We start from the raw sequence: 20298 nt of genomic DNA on the forward strand, positions 1-20298 counted from the left end.
GAATGGTTTGTTGGAGAAAAATGTTGTGATGGAAGGAAAGACTTGATGAAAGGCAAGGAAAGACTCCATAGCAACAAAGGCAAGGTTGTTGAGACAACAACATGAATATTATTTGGATGCATTAATGGAAAATAATGTTATTGATCATGAGGAATGAATGCTCAATTCTATAGTCATATGTTATTTGTATAATGTTATATGATGTTGGCATTATGTGATGTGTTTGATCATTATATGTGGATGAAAATTATATTGGATGGAGCATTTATTTTTGGCATTCTAATATTCAAACTATGAAGAGTTTGGAAATGAATGAGTGGAAGGAAAAGAGTCAAGTCTGTTCATGTCATCTTCTTATGTGGGATACAAACAACCAACAATCTATCTTTATAAAAGATGTGATCTTGGAAGGCAAGTTTGAGGTTAGAGAGTGGGAGAATGTGTGAGAGATGATTGAGGTATTATGCATTAGTTACCTAGCACATATGAAGCTTATGTGAAGCAAATTTGAAGGGAAGAAGAGCCAGAAATGAAGATGGAGATATGCAGAATTTATGACCATGTAAATCATCTGTAACAACCCTAGTGAAAAATCCTTGTTAAAATATTTAAGGCCACGATGATGGGACATGTATTCCAAGCTGAATGGTGGGAAAAACATCCTAGTGTGGGTGTTCATCGGTTTAATTCCTAAGGAAATTGGCATAGGCAATGGCTAAGGATTTGGAAAGGCAAATGGAATTTATTGGCATTCTATTTATAAAAATAAAGGAAAGTAGGAGAAAAGGGAGGTGAAATGTCACAGTTTGCATGTGAGGGGGAAATTGAAGGAAAATAATGGAAAATGAAGAAAATAGAGGCCTTGTTAGAAAATTTTATATTACAAAGCAATGGAACACATAAAATATTGCAGAAATATAAACACGGAAAACACATAAAAACAAGAGAGACATAGATATATGTGGTTCACCCAATTTGGGCTACGTCCACAAAGAAACAACTAGTCCTTCCTTTTATCTTATCCAGCAAAAGTAAGAGATACAACCTACAGTATGTCCATTTTAATTCTCTCTTCGCTCTCACACAAATCTCCTCTTTCTTTCTCGCTCAGAATACAAATTTACATAGCCACAATACAATTCCCTCATATATAGCGAGGTGTTTCCTTCTAGGGAAAAATCCCTAAATTAAACTTCTAACATCGCCCCCCTTTTGGACCCCCTGCTGGCTCGCAAAAATGGGTGGCGTTACCGCCACAATACGAAATAGGGTCCAATGCGGTGGTACCTCTGAATAAAGAAGATAATCAGGCTCCACACCCAACATGCCTCATTAATAAAAAGGATTCTAAGGATTAGTTAGCAAGCTTTGGCTCAAGTTTGGCATTGGAGCAAGAAAGGAAAAGAAGGAAAGGGGAAGTAAAGATCAAGTAGGGAAAGGCAGGATCAAGCAGCTACAGTGGGATTCCTTTTAAGAATCGATTTGCATGTGTATTTTCCTTGCTATATTTGGCATGCATGGTATTACATGTGGTTATTTTGTTGTTATGGCATGGGTTTTGCCAGGTGTAACAATGTTTTAGCCTAGCCTTTCCATTTCTAAATATCCATGGTGTGATGGGGTTCTCATGTTTTGGCTGAGCTGGATTACCGGATGGATTCAAAGTTGAGTGAGGTGGATCTCTGAATGATAGAGCACATGGCTTAGTGGTCCCTGATCCAGACTATGGATCATGGTAAAGCCACTAGCCTAGTGGCCCCTGAGCTATACTATGAGTTGTGGTAAAGCTAATATTGAGTTGCTTCAGTGGGCCTAGTAATTCTTGTTGGTGAATGTTAGGATATACGATAAAGCCAAGATGTGGTTTTCTCTCTATTGGGCCTAGTAATATGGGGTTTGGGATATGAGGTAAAGCCTAGAGAGTGGGTTTTGGTTTAGGACCTAGTGATCTAGGTTTGGATTTTGGTAAATCCTGCGAGACTAGGGGACAGGAAAATTCCTCACATTGTAGGTGGAGAAATCCATTGGCATCCATGCTTGTTTGGCCTAGTGATTGAGTGGAGATCACGGTAAAGCCTATTATGATGTGTTCATTGTATTGGCCTAGTGATCCAGGATGGATTATGGTAAAGCCCTGTTTCTATTGATGAGAGTGAGGTGGTTTAGCCTCGGTATGCCCTAATTATTTCTTTTGGTTTGAAGTCCCACATTCATGCTTGGAATATGGGATGGGGGTGAATGGCTGAAGACAGATTTGGCTCAACTATTCTATGGTCGGGTGGAACGTGGTAGTCTCATATCTAATTGGTTTTTGCATTCCTTAATGAGAAATTCATTCCCTTTATTTTCATGTGTAAATGTATTGGTTTATATGTGGATTCTATGGCTAATATATTTATGGTATTTCTGTTGTTACTATGTTGGTTATATGTATATTTTATGATAATAGCTATGTATGGCTCTCAGTATGTTTTTACTTGTAAATGAATGGACAATGTATCTAAGACTTAATATATGATAATGCAGAAAATGACATGAGGGAATAATTGTTAGTAGTGATCCTCAGATAAGTATGAGATCCCTATGCTTAAATCTATTGTTTACACCTGTAGGTTACATGTTTGTGATATGTTTGACAAAATGCCCATCATGGATAATAGGGGTCTCGTGGAGGAATTGTTTAGGTATTTGCTCTAGCATCATTGTTTCCCTGTTATTTTATGGTTATGAAGATGTCATATAATTCTGGGTGATGACTTGGGATCTGGACCTAAAAAAGTGGCTCAAATACTAGGGACGCTGGCATAGAACTGAGAAAAATAGTCCCTAGATGCTGGAAGGCAGGCCTGTGAAAGCGTCTAGAGCTCCCTGGACACTGGCATGCCCATAGAATGAGAGCGTCCATAGGTAAAGTTGTCAAAATGTTCAGTGGGACCTAGGGGAAACTTACCTAAAGTGTTGGAATGGTTCTTAGGGGTCATGTAGCTGATGTGGAAGGTCTGAGTGTTGTGTTTCCATTGATTCCACTTCCTTAAGGTCACATAGGACGTCAAAACTAACCATAGTAGCCTCTCGTCACATGTTTACCTCGATTGGCTAGTTACTTACGTAGATGTGGGAGGAGGGTGTTACAGAGTTGTGTCAGAGCATGGTTGCACTCTCCTTGGGCTGTGTGTTTATCATGATTTCATGTTGGTTGCATATGTGTTCCTTATGCATGTAATCCATGTGCTTGTTGCATTTGCATGGTGTTGATCATGGTTATAATGACGTCACCATGTGAAGGTTGAAGGTGCTGTCGTGGAGTATGTCTTCATGTGTGCATGGTTGATTATGCATTGTTATGCACGTTAGTGTTCAAATGTTATCTAGTGCACGTGATGTGGTTGTTGTTGTCATGCATGAGGTCATGGTTTGTGTAGTTGATATGGTCATGCATTGATTACTGGACTCTAGCTAGAATGATGTGTATATGTTTTTGCACTCATGTGTTATATGTCTATATTAAGTTATTATGCATGTATGGTCTTGGTTATAGTTATGCATGAATAGTAGGTCAAAAATGCCTTGTGAAGTCATTATATGCAATTTAGGTCATCATGTTTCTATTGGTCATTATGATGCTAATGTGTTGGTTGAGATAGAGCAGGAGATATAGATCATCATAATGAGGTTGCAACATTGGACCTCAAGGCAAGAGCTTGTCATCATACATTTTTATTTGTTGGGCATGTAGGTATGTAGGTTAAGGATTGTTATATGAATTAGGTTTATGTACATTTATATTGATGTTATGGTTACATACATGATAGATGCTAGTTGATTAGTGTAGTCATATGCACATGTGTCAGATAGTTATGAATGATAGTAATCTGTTGTTGTATGCAATGCTATTTTGTTTTATGTTAGATAACTTGATGATTATGTTATATGTTGTTGATGAGTATGTTATAGGTTCACTTGTTGTTGTTATATGATAGTTAGCTTGATGATTCAATTATATGTTGTTGATGAGCGTGATATATAACTTGTTGTTGTTATATGTTAGTTCACTTGATGATTATGGTTATAGCATTAATATCTTGATGTTATATGTATCATACTAAATTGGATTGGCCTATGTAGATGGTTAGGGTTATGACATTCAGGTATGAGTCGAATTATTTGTGACATTGTGTTGTACTAAGCTAGATTGATCGTACATATGTGATTGCTATGAATAAATGATAATTTTTATGAGTTTATGATGTGAAGATGTTAGTTAGTGACTCTTATGGATATCATGATCTTATTTATGTTTTAGTTGATATGTCATAAAACTATATCATGCTAATCTAGATTGATTGTGTAGGCAAGATAACCTCCCCTGAGATACATTATGGTATGAACTTGCTTATGTCATCTACTTTGTGCTTGTTTGATTATGACATCTATTTTGTGTTTGATTGTTTGGTGTTTATTATGTTGTTTTGTTGATTCATTTAACATGGTATGCTTGCAAGTTGGTTGAATGTTTGATGAACTGCATGATATGAGTATGTTTCTGAAATATTGCACGAATGAATGGATTACGACATGATTGTTAGTCTTGGTAAAGGTTGATTTCGAATTGAGAGATGTGATTGTCTTTATATTTGGAACATGGTTTTTGACATGTATAAATAGTGCAAGAAACATGCTTGGTATTAGCGTAACAAGGTAATAGTTCATGTGTTTATATAACTAACAGTTGGGTGATGTGACGAAACATAATAAGTCTCGATTGCAACAAGGTAAAAAGGGTAAGAGAAAGGAATTGGACAAGAATTCCTTTAGCTATGTTTCAAAACTATAATTCCAAATGAATGAGTGCATTGCATACAGGAAGTCTTCTTAACCTTGATTTTTTTTGACATTAGGTGGATATGTGCTACATTCATGAACATGTACTTGATAGGTATATTAGTTAGTCTCTAGTTATAGGTGGATTTGTCAAGATAATTGGAGTCCCTTGAGACATGGCACAGATGTGATTAGATACAAGGCAGCATGCTTTGCACAAAAGGATAAGGTAACTGGTGTATTTTTATGTTGTATATGCACTGATAGTTATGTGTTTATGGCAGTATGATGCAAGGGATTGCATGGAAAAATAAATTTCCATGAAATATGAAGAAGGTTCAAGTTGAGTTTTCCTTGAGAACCATGGGGATTGAGTCATGGTGTCTATTGTTAGTCTTGTGCTTTTGGTATTTTGTAATTATTGTGCTTGATTGTGATTTTGATTGTGTTTGGTGCATAACTATGCCACTTTGTTTATGGTGTCGTATTGTTATTGGTTTTCATGGTTTTCTTCTTGGTTATTTCTTGTATCACCTTTTATGATTTGAGTCTTGGGAATTATTTGGGAAAGAGGAAAGTTAATGGAGCTCGAGGAGAGTTGTGTGGTACTCAACATGTGATGTAAGGCTTGGATGACAACTGGTTGGATTGGTTGGGTCCATTGGTCTAAATAGACGATGTCATTACAGGCACGAGAAAGGTAACTAGAAAAGGTAAAGTAAATGGATCTGAGGTGTCAGATGCCTTGGCTATGTTGGGAACGATTGTTCTCAATGTTGTACATGTTGTGCATAGATAAAAGGAGTTCTCTTAACCCTAACCTTACGATATCTGATTATGTTGATGTTTATATATGTATACGTGTATGTATGTCGTTGTTTGATAGGATCATGATTTTTTTATGCTAATAATTATGCATATGTATCTATGTATCTATGAATCTATGTCACTGTCTGATAGGATTGTCAGGGATCATTTTTGCGGAGGAATGATTACTTATGTGGGTAAATGGCATGATGAGGTTCCTAGTCTATGGGTATAAAGTGGGAGAGTAGTCCTGACAAATCTACGAGGTTAGTGTCACATGGTTATGAATTGATATTATGTGATTATATTATGTCTATTCTATGGGCATGTAATTCGAGGGATACATAAGCGAAATGAAAGCAATGTGGTCTACGACATGCTGGGACAAGCATGGATAAGACACTGGAAGCAAGGTTTCTTGGTAAAGATAGTATGGTTTTGGATGTGTGGTACTATTGTTGTGCATATGTTGTATATATTGTACATGTTGCATATGTAACGTTCTGTGCATGTAGTGTTTTACATATATAGTATGTGTACATGTTGTTTATGCAATGTTATGTACATGGTGGTATAGATAGTGTTGTGTGAATATTGCATATGTAATGTTGGGTATAGTGGTGATATGTACATGTTGGATATGTGGTGCTATATACATATTGCATTGTGTGCATGATGGATATGCGGTGTTGTGTGCATATGGTGTTGTGTGCATGTTGGATATGTAGTGTTGTGTATAAATGATGTTATGTACATGTTGGATATGCAGTGCCATGTACATATGGTTCTATGTACATATGGTGTGGTGTGCATGATTGTACAAGTGGTGTTGTGAGTACATGTTGTACATGTGGTGTTGTGTGTAGGAGGTGTTGTGTACATGTCGTGCATGTGGCATTATGTACATGTAGTGTCATGTACATATTTTACATGTGATGTTGTGTACATGTGGTATTGTGTACACATTGTACAAGTGGTGCAGTGTACATATGGCGTTGTGTACATGTTGTGCAGGTGGTGCTTTATACATGTGGTACTGTGTACGTGTTGTACATATAGTCTTTGTGTACATGTGATATTATGTGCATGTCGTAGATGTTGTGTTAAGGGCATGTAGTACTATGTGTGTGCATTGCATAGTTGTGGTATCATGACATATGTACTCATTGGTTTATACTATGTATAGTACATGCATTTTGTTGTGATGTACGCCAGATGTAGGTACATGTATTGTGTGGCATTGTACATCAGGTATAGATGAATGTATTTTTTTGTAGATCGGGTGTAGGTGCATGTATTGCATGGTGTTGTATTTCATGTGTGGTTGCATGTGTGTGATGCAAACCAAGTGTATGTGCACATGGTTTAGGAGAAGGAACTAGGTATTTTTTGGGTGTGGCAACTGATCCAGAGTGCATATGGAATAAAGAAAAAGGTAGAAGCTAAGGATTGATTAAAGGATAAGTATCAATATATTATTCAGTTTACTATGCATGTAATTTATGATTCTGATCTATGATGACTACATGTGATCTATGATTATGGTTTATGATGGCTACATGTGATTTATGATTTTGATCTATGATGGTTGTGTTTTGAGCCAACTTGATGTGATATATTTATACATAATGATTTGGTCAAATATTTTAGTTTGACTTGTTGTGACAGGAGGTAAACAGGATTGTGAGTGTACCTTATTAACGAGCTACCAATGAGGTATGATTTGAAGTTATTTCAATTTATTTTAAATCTAATGGAAGTTATGTGCTTGACATAGGAAGCACAAAAATTCCCGATTGGGTGATTGAAATCGACTGCAAGAAATTGCAACACAAAAAGGAATAGGAAAATGCAGTAGTATGTTGATAAAGTGTTCAGGAGTAGGTCCATTGTGGGACACTGGTACCCAATAGTGTCCATTAATTTCCATGAGCATGCTATCACCAATATGATGGTTTTTAGGCAAGTATATCCCTTGGTTATTTGATCCTCCGATGCAAGGAAGCCTTTCCAAGGGATGGATCACTTGAGATAGGGGATATCAACGAACGTGGAAGGTGAGTGATTGCACAGAAGGTGTGACCGAATTTCTTGAGAGACTGTGTATTAGAGAAGGGAAGTTTTGGGATGGATTTGTTTTGGTCATTAGCATTGTCAGATGGAATCAGATGCACATTGGGAGTGTGCCCTAGAAAAATGAGTCAGTAACTGTTCACTGAGAGGACAAGTGGCATAGGTTTGTAGTGTTGGGCATTGGATGTATATTTGACTTTTACAATGGATTCTGGACTTCCTGGGAAGGAGGTGAATCCTAGTGGAGGTGTGAGCCTCTAGATTCCCTTATTGATTGATACGGGCATCGTATCCTTTTATTTTTTGGTTAAGTAAATGTGCATATGTGTATATGTTTGTATTATTGTATAATACCGTAATGAGTTGTGTTATAAAGCTCCAGTAAATCGTATGTTTGTCATTTTTTAGCAGATGGTCATTATAAATACTGCAATGAGTTTTGTTATAAAGCTCCATGGGCAGTATGTTTTGTTTTCAACATTCTTGTTAGCTATAAGTTTCATTGAACACCAGGGATGGTGTTCCCCCAAGGGGGAGAGTTCTGTAACAATCTTGGTGAAAATTCCATGTAAAAAGATAGAAGGCCGTGGTGATGGGACACGTATTCCAAGTTGAATGGTGGGAAGAAAATCCTAGTGTGGGTTTTCATCAGTTTAATGGCTAAGGAAATGGATAAGGCTTTGGAAAGGAAAATGGCATTTATTGGCATTTTATTTTTAAAAATAAAGGAAATTAGGAGAAAAGGGAGGTGAAAGGTCACACGTTGCACATGAGGGGGAAATTGAAGGAAACTAATGGAAAATGAAGAAAAAAGAGGCCTCATTAATAAAAAATCTTCTAAGTATTAGTTGGCAAGCTTTGGCTCAAGTTTGGCATTGGAGCAAGAAAGGTAAAGAAGACAAGTGGAAGCAAATATCAATCAGGGAAAGGCATGATCAAGCAGCTACAACAGGATTCCTTGCAAGCATCAATTTGCATGTGCAGTTTCCTTGCTAGATTTGGCATGTATGGTATTTCATTTGGCTCCTTTTATGTTATGGCATGGGTTTTTCTAGGTGTAACAGTGTTTTCAGCCTAGCCTTTCCATTTCCGTATAGCCATGGTGTGATGGGATTCTCATGTTTTGGTTGAACTAGATTTTCAGATGGATTCGAAGCTGAGTGAGGTGGATATCCTAATGATAGAGCACATGGCCTAGTGGTCCTTGAACCGAACAATGGATCATGGTAAATCTACTCGCCTAGTGACCCCTGAGCCATAATGTGGGTTGTGGTAAATCTAGGATTGTGTTGCCTCAGTGGGCCTAGGAATCCTTGTCGTTGAATGGCAGGATATACAATAAAGCCAAGAGGTGGTTTGCTCTCCATTGGGCATAGTAATCCTGGGTTTGGGATATTCGGTAAATCCTGGAGAGTGGGTCTCGGTTTATGGCCTAGTGATCCAGGTTTGGATTGCGGTAAAGACTGAGAGACTAGGAGACAGGGAAATTCCTCACGGTGTAGGTGGAGAAATCCAGTGGCATCCATGCTTGTTTGGCCTATTTATTGGGTGGAGATCATGGTAAATATTTGTATGATGTGTTCATTGTGTTGGCCTAGTGATCTAGGATGGATTGCGGTAAAGCCTGGTTTATATTGATGAGGATGAGGTGGTTTAGCCTCAGTATGCCCTGGTTGGTTATTTTGGTTTTAAGGCCCACATTCATGCTTGGAATATGGCATGAGGGTAAATGAATGAAGAGATATTTGGCTCATCCATTCTATGGTCGGGTGGAACATGGTAGTCCCATCTCAAGTTGGTTTTTTCATTCTTTAATGAGAAATTCATTCCCTTGGTTTTCATATGTAAATCTGCTGGTTTATATGTGGATTTTATGGCTGATATATCTATGGTATTTATGATGTTACTGTGCTAGTTATATGTATGATTTATGGCAGTAGCTATGTATTGCTATCAACATGTTTTTATTTGTAAATGAAAGGACAATGTATCTATGACCTAATAGATGATAATGAAAAAAATGACATGAGGGAACAATGGTTCTTAGTGATCCTCATATAAGTATGAGATCCCTATGCTTAACTATGTTTTTTACACATGTAGATTACATGTTTGTGATCTGTTTGACGAAATGCCTGTCATGGCTAGTAGGGGTCTAGTGGAAGACTTGTTTAAGTAGTTTCTCTATCATCATTGTTTCCCCATTATTTTATGATACTGAAGATTTCATGTAATTATGGGTAGTGACTTGGGATCTAGGCCTAGAAAAGTGGCTCAAATCTAAGGGACATTGGCACAGAACTGAGCAAAAGAGTCCCTGGAGATTGGCAGTTAGGCCTATGAGACTGTCCAGAGGTCCCTGGACACTGGCATGCCCATAGCATGAGAGCATCCAGAGGTCAAGTTGTCCAAACATCAATGGGATGTAGGGGCAAGCTACTTGAAGTGTTGGCATGGTTTTCAAGGGTCCTCTAGCTGATGTGGAAGGTTTGTCTGTTATGTTTCCATCGATTCCACTTCCTTAAGGTCACATAGGAGGTTGAATCTAACCATAGTAGCCTCTCGTCACATGTTTACCCTAGTTCGTCGATTACTTGGGTAGATGTGGGAGGAGGGTGTTACACCATCAAATTGTTGTTTCTTGTTTGCATTAGGGGATTATAGTCTCCTTTCAAGTATTGGCTTGATAAACATCAGGTTGGAGCATGTTCAGGTAGGAGACTCATGTGGGTTGTAGCCTACATAAAACATATGGGAGTTGGAGCTTCCTTGCATTTTGCAGCTTCCAAAAAATTGAGGTAGAAACTTATTGTAGGTTGGAGCCTATAGAAAATCAGATGTAGTAAGGAGTAGGAGCATGCCTTTGCATCAAAAATAATAATATCATGTTTTCTCCCTTTATGGGTTTCCACATATATCTAGTGTCAATTTGTGTTTTTATTATGTGTTGACGTGATGTTTTGGTTTCCTTATTACTTTTTGTTCACATATTCAATTTGGTGGTCATTATTTGTTAAGCTTCTCATGTAATTTTTTAGTTAATGATTTTAATGAAAATAATTTTAATGTCCATGAATATAGTAAATTGATTCAACCCCCCTCTTAGTTTCATTAATTTTTCATTAATTCTGTATAAGTGTAACAGATTGAAGGTAGGTCTGGTTGATTCATGGACTATCCAAGTGTACTTGTGTTGAGTGCAACAAACTTTCATGAATGGACAGATAAGGTAAAATCTGAACTGATAGCTTATGGACCTGGTGTATGGAAACTAGTATGTGATGGCTACTGTAAAGACTCCCCAAGAACAACAGTGGAATATTAAGGGAAAATGTGTTATCTATAACAATATTCATAATAAGGTTCTTGATAGAATAATAGATATAAATTCTGCAAAATAAATATGGGATAGATTGCATGAAGAAGACGCTAGAAGCTGCATTGTCGAAAAGGAGAATAAAAAGAGCAAGAATAAAAAGGTTTGTAAAAAGGAAAATGTTCAATCGAATGAGATATGTTCTACACCTGAATCTCATGAAGGAAATTTAGTTAAATAATTATCGAACTTGATATAGCCTCGAAAGAAAAGAAATAAAAAATAAAAAATAAAAAATAAAAATAAAAATATTGAAGAATGAGAGCAAAGACTATAAGCAATTGTTGCAAATATGTGATGAAAGAGAACATAAATTCAAGGAAGAAATTGTAAGCCTAAAGACACAACTTGAAGAGGCAAGGCGAATAGAGGAGATGATGAATAATCAACTAAAGAATAAAGAGGCATAATGTAAGAGATTAGAGGCTTAGATTTTTTCAGCTAGAAGTGAGCTAGTTGAAAAGAACATATTCTACATAAGGTTAGAAGAAGAGAATATGTCCATGAAGAAGGTACAAGTAGTGTGGTTAACAAGGATACAAACAAAGGCAAGGAACAAAATCAAAATGAAAAGAATAAGTCAAAGAAAATGCTCTTTGAAAAAAGGCCATTTGCTTCTGGAGATGAGAAAATTCGGAAGATCTGAAAGGAGATTCTTTGCTCTTGTGACAAATATCACATGTTTTTCTTATCATGAACCTAGACATCTTGCAGTAGAATGTAAGAGAAAGAAAATCAAAACCAATCAGCACGAGATGCAACAAACAAGAAGACTTCCTCAAGCAAGAAAAAAATAAGGAAGACATTCACCAGGTACACAAATAATTTTTATCTGTGCTATGGATTTGGACATAAATCAATTGAATGAAAAATGTATGAAAAAAAAAGTAAAAGTGACTCAAGAAATCATGCACCATTTTCTCGATTTATTGGATATATAAAATGCTACTTGTGTAACAATCTTGGCCATATGGAAAAAGACTACAAGATACTATATACCCTAAATAATTCTAAATAGACCAGACAATGAACCTAAAGGAAATGCAAACAACAACATAAGGCAACCAACTAAGGTATGGAAAAGGAAGAAAAAGGAGCAGCTTGAGACTTTAATAAAAAAATGAAGTCATGATAGCCTCAAGGGGAGCTGCTCAAGAAAGAAAAATAATAATTCATTCAATGTTACAGAAGCAACAACATCAAGCAGTCCTAATAGTATCATGGAAATATATCACATATGTTAAAGTCTCTGCAATAACAACTTAATGAGAAAGATGACCATGAAGAGAATTAAATTCGAAGGATGATAAAGACACAAAATGAAAATAATTTTAGAACAAGAAAAAAAAGGGAGTCTTCATTGTAATATCCTATATGTATAAGTAGAAGAGAATATTTGGTCATTCTTTGTTAATCTTCACACTTCGTGAACCATGCTAATAATTTACTATGATCGTTAATATCAAGTGGGAAACAAGAGACTTCAACATTCGAAAATGAGTGTATTGGAAGCTCCCTAAAGCTATGCTATATATTATTATTAGAGGAAATAAAAGGCAATGTCATGAGCAATCTCTTCCATTCTAACAAGGTGAGTGTCTCAACAGAAATTTTGATCTTTTGTTCATGGGTGGCTTGGGGTCTGGAACCTCCTTGGTAATGAGCCAAGGTGCATAATTGCAGCTTGCTTGAATAATCAGAGTCTCTAGTAGAAAATACACCTATCTAGACCTTTAATTCTAACAACAACTAATTGTACACTACATTAGTAGTGATGGCCGAATTAAAACCACATAAATAGCCTTAACTTGATAACAGAGAACGTGGACGGATTTGTGGAGGAAGAAGTAGTGATACACAAAATTATTTTTTGCACATTGAATAAACAACCAGTGATCTTCTATACAAGTGGATGTACATCAAACATGGCTCATCGCACTATATTTATGTAGACAAGGATGCATACAATGCAATGAATAAGAAAAAAGAAAACAACACATTATAAAAGAAATTGTAGTTGTTGCTTAGACAATATTGGCATTGAAGATATGAAAATAAATATAAGCATAGACAAGGTAGATTCACTATTAAATAATCCTTGTCATCCCTGTTTGGAATACTTTGTAATGAGAAATTAAGGAAATATGAGAGAAAGGTTGGATTGACAATGCAAAACGCTAATGGGAATTTGAATTTTTAGTTGGAGCATTATTCATTGAGTGTTACATACTCAGTGAATATAGAACAATTAGACAGTACTATCATATTAGAAGCATAAGTAACATGGGCCAACAAAAATAGTTATGAGTTAAGGGAGTTGACTAATATAGGCTAGCCCGACACTGCAAAGAATTTTACAAGTGGACCATGACAAAGTAGAACGTTATAGAAATAATGACTGAGCAGTGGTGTTTACAATGCAATAAAGTTTTTTTAATGATTCCTCACACGGTGGAGACTTTCCTTATGAATACCACTCAGATTAACAATGACCACCTACATCAAATGAAAGTGAGCGTTTTATAAATTACAAATATTAACAATCAATGACAAAAATCAATGTTTTAAAAGTAGAAGAGAAATTTTTACCAAAGAAAAATATCACAGCGTTGGATCTCGCATATAAGTTTGTTTATACTTATTTCTCCTTTGACAAATAAAATAGATGTTAAAAAATCTGTGTCAGGAGGTGACAAACAATTATGTTGAAAATAAAGCATCCAAAGGTTGTGCATTTATACTTTGCAGCCATGGTTAATACACAATGTTGATATGATTATATGGTAGCTTTATTAGTGTGGGAAGACTCTATTCATTCGTTGGAAAATGCAACGAATACATGGCAGGCTGGAGAGAAATATTTTTTTTTATGGAACATGCGTTCTTTATTTGTCACCCACCGTGGCAGCATCCAATGTGTGGTCAAAGTGATGGAAACTTTCATATTAATTGAAAGCCTTGATAACGGTTATTTTTCAAAACATAGATGTTGGAGTGCTTCTATGGATTAGGGTTTCGTGCCCTAGTGTTTGGAGTAGCATTCAATTCTCTGCAATTACTATGAAATTAATACATTTGTCAACAATGTTAATACAACAATTTGAAACAATGTTAACACACTTTGGAGTGTTAAGACACTTTAGAGCATTCACATTTTGGAGCGTTAACACGCTTTAGAGTATGAATCCTAATAAGTCAAATTATGTTAGTGTTGCACATGCTACTAAATCTTTACGGTGGTAACGATGCATTGACCAAAGTTCGTGTATACAAATAGATGAAGGGTTCTTTATACTCAATGTTGATGACTAGTGCAACCTAGCTTCCATGGTCATGTTGAACATACAATGGATGTGACTATAATGCTTGGACTCGGTGTTAGGGGTTTTTCCTAACTTCTGTTACTGTAGGTATTCGGATGGTAAAACCAATTTTTTTTTTGGTTTCTTAACGGATGTTAGAACACTAATAGGAAGCGAGCAGATAGAAAAAGAAGATGGAAGATCGAAGGTCACTTTGTATCATGTTGTCTGTAGTTTTTCCCATGGGTGATAAGATTGAGATAGAGAGAATTGTGTGGATTCTGTCATGATAATCTGTGTGGGCACTCAATCTTCGATATTGAAACTTTCATCAACAGGGACCAGTGCATGGAAATGATTCTATAATTTGAAGGTGTCAGGACCTATCTATGTGAAAGCTAATTATTCATCTCTTTCTAATGAAGGTAGAATGGTGCATTCATATTGCACGCATATGTCAAAAGTGGTTCATTAATATTGCACACATATGTCAACATTGTTGTGGTATATCATATTAACTCTCCCCTAACATGACAACACTTTAGAACCAGTTGAAAGATCTGAAATATCTCTAATTTATATGGTGTTTGTAAACTTATGTTAAATCAAGTTGGATAGTAATTTTTTGTTTCATGTATTCGCAAGTAGTTCTATTAGTGTGTGCATGACTATGTCTCCTCTCTATTGAGAGATCACACAAAATGGAATCTATAGTCACGCACAATAAATTTATGGCAGGGCCTCTTCCCTTCCCTACTCCATGTTTAAGATCCTTTTTCATGGGAATTGTTGGCCTTAAGTTGATGGACCTCTAAAATGAAACGACCCAAGTTATAGTTCTAGGATAACATGTTTTGTCAATGCGATGGAAAAGGAAGTAGGGAAGCATAAAAAAATAGTAAAGTTGTGGGGAAGGCATTTTCAAGATAGTGTTATAGATGTTGTTGAGAAGTTTAGTCAATCTGTATCATGCGTCAAGCATCCAAGCAGGGCATTAATGGAAGAAAATCTCATATTTATATGCCTGCCCAACAAGTAAGTGGATTTGTTCTAATGGCTAGTTGGGTTGGTTCATCAGTACTAAGTCTAGTGAGCTAGTTATAGTAATTGTCTTTTTAGGTTTCAAGAATTGGCAAATCTCAAGGATTAATAATTCTATGCTTATCAAGCACCGACATTCTCATAGTGGCTAACAACTAAGAACTGAATTTCAAAATAGAGAAGACTTTGAGGCTATGGATTATTTATTGGGCACTAATTTTTATTTAATGTTTCAATAAAAAAATTAGTGTTTGGACTATATTCAAACCGATCATTGCACTGCTATGTGGAAATGACCATTGTGTCGAATGAATATTGGCTCAAACAATAGAAGAAGAATGAGGGACTGAGTTTTTTCATTTTGGTACAATGCACCATGTCATAATAACATTTATCCAATACCATCGATGACATTATGATAGTCCTTGCTTTGAGGAGAGAAAAGAGGCGCAATATGGAGAGATTGGTTTTAACATGGTAGGTAGGATGTCAATTGTGTTGATGATATGACTCCTAATATTCTTGAATAGGCTGGGATTGTATGTAAACATGTCCTAGAGGAAGTAAAGTACATTTTGTGGAAAATATTAGGAATCCTCAGTCATGTACAATTCTAATTTCTCAAATTTGTCTTGGGGACTCAAAATTTTGAAGTTGTTACAAGCTATCATCTCAATCACACAGTCAAGAAGACTGTTCAGGGGTGTTGAAGCCTTTGTTGATTCATTTTTGTTGGTACTCAAGACTATGGCATAAAATTATGAATAAGTGGTTTAAATCATCATATAGGAGAACACATGGACCCATAACCAATTTTTTTTATTCTCCATGGCAAAAAGGTATTTAAGAACATACTCCTAAAAGTGAAAGGAAACTAAAAAAAAATTATTAAGCATCCAGTTATGCTAGATCAAGTCAAGTACTTTCCAATCCCCTTGTCATTGATGTCAAAGGGGGAGGTAACCATAGGAAAGAAGATACTTATCAGAACTAAAGGTGGAGGACAATTGTGTTTCCATCAATGCCAAAGGGGGATATTGGTGGCATTATTGTCATTGATGGAAATGGAGTAGCTCAAGACCAACAAGGGCATAGGAGTAGCACAAGAACAAAGGAATATGAGCAACAAGGTATGTTGCAAGGATATTTGATAGCAAGACTAACAAAGGCATAGGAGCAGCAAGGTATGTTGTAGGGATATTTGATAGAAAGGTGAACAAAGGCATAGGAGAAACAAGGTATACTAGATGTTGCATATGTTGTTATGGTTCCAAAAAAGCTAGTTATTCTTGGTATGCTTGATGACAACAAAAAAAGGAGCAACAAATACTTTGATGAGTTGGGATGGGGTCCGCAGGGGTAGAATTGAATTAAACTTAGTCATGTTTGTAAATAATTTTGTAAAAGATGTGAAGTCTCTGCAAAATGTGGACACAAAGCGCATAGATAGATAGAGTCAAGGGGGCCCTAGCCCCTTGTTTTTGGTCGTTTTTGAAGACCCACCCATGAGCCATGGGCCATTGTATTGTATTAGGAAATCTATAAATAGCTGAGTCTTAGTTAGTCTTAGAAGTAAGTTTTGAGATAGATAATTGGGTACATTAAAGAGTTTTATTGTCTTAGGCAAGAGCTAAGGCAGGAAGGCTCCACTTCCTACACTTAGGTAGAGAAGGGAAGGCTCCTGCAGTTGAGTGCGCAGCAGGCCTAGGTAGAGTCCACAACAGGGTGCGTGGACCCCTACAGTTGTGTGTGCAGGGCATTTTGATTCTGTACTGAATAATTCTAAGTAATAAAGATCGATTTGAAGTAGATTACTTGAATTTATCTGTTATCTGATTATCTTTTATCTAGTTATTATGTTGATTATCGTTTCATGTGAATTAATGTCTTGTATCCATGCGAATTGGGTTAATTGAAGGTATTTGCACCTAATAATATGATTGCATAAGATTCGTGAAGGTTTAGAGTTACTTTGACTTAGATTCTGATCAGAGACGTAGGTCTGCACGATGGTAGATCTAGATCCCAAAAACTCTAGAAGACATGTTTATGTGTGTGAACTTAGTCAACTGTTATCTTTTAGACCTTAATAATACAGTAAACCTGTTTCACAAAGGATTGAAGGTAATTAGAGCTAGCTTTAGGTCCCAGGCTCTAACAAAGGATAGATCTGCACGAAGGCAAATCTAGGGTGCAGAAAGACATCATAATCGTCTCTGGATGCAAAAACCTGGTTCTTGCATCCCCCCATACTACCTCTGGTGAGACTGCAGCCTACGCTACATAGGTTGTTGCCGAAAGGACCAGTAGGGTAGGGTTTTGTTGTTTGGTACAACTAACTCTGAACCTAGGTCAGGGCCCCCTAAGCCAACAAATGGTTTCGTTGTCGAGACCGGGATCTGCTTAAAGAGATGTGTGATGTCGCATCATTTGAATCCGACTAAGAAAGAGATTGAAAAGTGGTTAGATCAGAAGATTCATGAGTTCACGGCTCAAGAAAATAGGAATTTTCTCTTGTCAAAGGAGGATTGGTTGAATAGATATCAGTATATAGAGATACACAAAATCTTCTTCTACACTTTCCCAATTGAACTATATGAGTGGTTAGCTAAATTGACAGACAATCAAGGAAGATGGAAGCTCGATAGTCCTACAATGTGGACTCCAAAATTGGTGTGATGATTAGAGGCCTCTGAAAACAGGATCTCATGAGTTGTAGATCATTGGCTTGATCGAATGCTGGGAGGATTTGTGAAGGAATTTGCAGTTGAAACCTAAGTCAGCTATAGCGAAGCAGAGCGAAGATTCTTCAAAGGAATGTGATGTAAGTATTTAATTTCATTGAATACTTGGACTAAAATTTTATCATGTGAATAGCGGGTAATGTCATTACCTTGATGTTCAGAGCTACGCAAAGTGGAATATTCTTTATAAATCGCGAAGACTGAGGACCAGAGTATAGCCCATTGATTGGACCTCCTTCAAGTGATGACAAAGGGGCGATGCAGACTACACCGTGAAGCATTGTTCAGCTAATAACTTAGGCTTTTCCTAGAACACATGATCCATCCACTCCACCTCCAACTCCAACTCCACCACATACACCTTCGTCAACACCTCCACCTCCACTACCACCGTTCAACATGGCGAACGTGATGAATATGCCGATCTTCAAGGGCAGAGAAAGTGCATATCTAAAGCAATTATCATTTGTTGTGAACCCTATATGGACATCACAGCAAATCACCGATGATAATATAAAGAAGGTGCAATTGGTTACTGCCTTGCAAGATCATGCATTAACCTGTTACGTTAAGTATTGTGTTGACAATCCTCATGCATCGCTAGCAGAAACTCAAAGAGCATTGAACAAAGAGTTTAGTAAGCCTAAATATGAGGCGTAATTGATAATTGAATTTAAAGAGATCATGATAAAGGTTTACGAGATACCTTGGGACTTCGATCAGAGATTGAAGTGCTAGATTAGACAGGCCAACATGCAAATCTTAGATAGCCATCATTGTGACTGGTTCATCACTTCACTTTTCCCCCATATGAGAATTACTCTATCACAATAGAATATAGCAACACAGGTAGAAGCCTTGGAGATCACGATGAGGCTACACACATCACCTATTCAGGATACGAACCTAGTGGTACAATATATCCACTCACATTTAGCAAGCCTACACCTAAAGTTATAGAGTTTAAAAAAAGAAAAGGAGACTCAACTAGAAGTGCGCGCAGAGAATTCGTGCTTGAAGTCTAAGGCCCATGGACATGATAAGGATCATTTTCTAGTATACGTGAATTATCTTATAGGGGGAGGGCCAACCCCCCTAAATCCAGAAGCCCCTGCTGGGATAAGCATGGGAGCTGCGCTACGGTACGCCATTTGTCAAGTTACTGGGCAACATGTGATGGATAACTTCCACTTGCTTCAGAAGTTCATTCAGAAACCTCAACAGCTGTTTTGTAATTTCTGTAAATCTATGGGCCACGATGAGCGCCACTGTTGAAGCTATGAGCTGATGATGGAAAGAAATCCTACTTACCATATGCAAGTAGAAACTCGAACTCTAGATCAAGGCACCGAAGGAGCGCGTAGGGGTTTCCAGGGCTGAGGATGGGGCCAAGGAGGAGGGCCTGGTAGGGGTTGTGGTCAGATTATCTGCCTCAACTATGGACATTCAGGGAACTTTGCATGAGATTTCCCAAATCCTACACACCCTTCATGTCAATACTGCAAATAGTTCGACCATGCCACAGAATAATTTCTGGTGTTAATAGATAAAATGCAAGAGAAGAAAACAAAGCCTCAGCAACATACATAGAATTTACAAATGATGAGGGCCAAGCCCCATGAGGAGCATCAGAACATTAATATTGTACTAAGAAGTGGTATGACGATTGGTGCAGATAAGGGTAAGCAACCTGAAGAAGACAGATGGGTTTGCAAAGCTCTAGAAAAAGAAGTTGGCTTTGATCTTAACCGTGCTAAGGAGATATTCATGGAATCCAAGAAGAGCTTTGTTGAGACCTCCACCTCAGGAATCCAGGACAAGACGCAAGAAACCAGTGCCACACAGGAGGTTGATCCTTCCGTACCCACTACCATTTTGGAGACCTGCATAAAGTTATTATGTAATAGGAAGGCTGTGGAAGGATTGCATGACCTAATAGATAAGTGCACCAACAAGGAAAATACTCCTTCGTGGTAGCGTGCCGTTAGAAAAATCGGTAAGCATAAGGTGTGAAAAAGGTGAGAGATGTGGCTAACAACACAGATAGGTGATTATGAAATGGATGAGGTCATTTTGGATTTGGGGTCTGATGCGAATGTTCTATCGAAATGGGAAATGATGGGGAGACATGCAC

This window comes from Pinus tabuliformis, chromosome 3_2 (assembly GCF_031772625.1).
Source record: "Pinus tabuliformis cultivar Carrire ecotype Pingquan chromosome 3_2, CPIR1, whole genome shotgun sequence".
Taxonomy (NCBI): domain Eukaryota; kingdom Viridiplantae; phylum Streptophyta; class Pinopsida; order Pinales; family Pinaceae; genus Pinus; species Pinus tabuliformis.